Raw genomic sequence first — 1,435 nt, 5'->3', positions numbered from 1 at the left:
TCCACCAAATGTTGTGGTTCGCTTTCCTCAAATGCACTACCATCCAGTAGTATGACCGTGGCAGCAGCGGCCACGGTGCCTAGCTCGTCCACCTCCATGGTGGCCTTATGTACACCCCAGAGATGGAGAGCCGCCCATGCCCATCCCCACCGCTCACCATGCCTGAGAAGTCGGCAAGTCGCCACCTTCGAAAACCTGGTGACACCATGTTCAGGCTGGCAGTTTTTGCATGCCTCGGTGCTTCGGCTTGCCTGAGCGTCGCCAAAAGGAGGTTGCAGAGGATGACAGCATCGCCGAATGGAGGTTGCAGCAAGTAGTGTTCCCACTGGAATAGTTTTGAACAGCTGAGTCAACCAAACAAAAAGATGCTGTAACTGCCACCAGAGTACTATAGCAAACAAGTGTATGTTCTGTCTTTGCGTGATGTCTCCAATCTGGCAATGTGTAGTCTGCTACTTTTAATGGTCAACTGCAATTTAATTTGGAAAAGAAAAAAGAGTAGGTGTCACTGAAATAAAAGATAAGAATTTACGTAAATATAAATGAAAAGTATAGGCCATGCAGCAGTAGATATTAGACTGCTTCAATATCTATAAATGAAAAGTATAGGCCATGCAGCAGTAGATATTAGACTGCTTCAATATCTCCAGACTCCTCAACTGATGCAACGAAAATGGAAAAAGGACAACGAGATCATAAATAATCCAAATTCGCAATAAAAAGAGATCATAAATAATTCCTCACATGGGCTGGGCTTTGATCATTCTCGTTCCCACCTAGTACATCATGGGCCATGACCCGCGTACCCTTGCAGCCGTTCCATGCTCTGGCTGAGTAGGCGCTGCTGCATGGCTCTCTCTAATTAGACGACGCTGGAGCAGTTTATAAGGCGAGGGGCTGCTGATGGTAGCACGGCCTTACTTGAACAGGATTTGTTCTATAGGCTCGTACCGCTGCATCCTTTACCAATAAGGAGGCAAGCACTTCAGTTTGGTTGATGCATTCTGACCTCTGGGCCAGAGCGTGATTAACGGCTTGGATTCGCCTGATGGGTGCCATCCAACGGCTGTAGAGGATCGTTCCTGTTCCAGTTCACCCTGGTGCAGGGTGGCTCAGAGGTTGTTTGACAGACTCCACAAATCTTTTTTCCTTTTTGGCTGCAGAGCTAGGATGTGGGTGCCATCTATGAAGGTTGGGCTGCTTTGGAGATGCTCAAGCAGTAATCTTTTCAAAATGCTCCAGCGTGTGATGATGTTCATAAGAGTTTAAAATATTAACATCCAAAAAATCAAATCCAAGATTGATGGCCAGTGCATAAGTATAACAACTTTGCAAACTGGCAACTGAAACAGAGTAAGATGGCAGAAAGAAGTTGTTCCTTTGCACATGGCGCTTGTATCAGTCTGCTCTCAATTAGTTCTTTGGCTGGACTCTT

General features: G+C 46.2%; 1 non-coding gene across 1 annotated transcript; it reads left to right on the top strand.

Annotated features, from left to right (window-relative positions):
- Positions 1 to 911: 911 nt before the first annotated feature.
- Positions 912 to 1,133, top strand: LOC123172797 (small nucleolar RNA U3). The gene has a single exon (XR_006485710.1). It is a non-coding gene; the product is annotated as a small nucleolar RNA U3 (small nucleolar RNA).
- Positions 1,134 to 1,435: the final 302 nt, after the last annotated feature.

The sequence above is a fragment of the Triticum aestivum genome, unplaced genomic scaffold, assembly GCF_018294505.1.
Source record: "Triticum aestivum cultivar Chinese Spring unplaced genomic scaffold, IWGSC CS RefSeq v2.1 scaffold116478, whole genome shotgun sequence".
Classification (NCBI taxonomy): domain Eukaryota; kingdom Viridiplantae; phylum Streptophyta; class Magnoliopsida; order Poales; family Poaceae; genus Triticum; species Triticum aestivum.
This window is presented reverse-complemented; position numbering and strand designations above follow the sequence as displayed.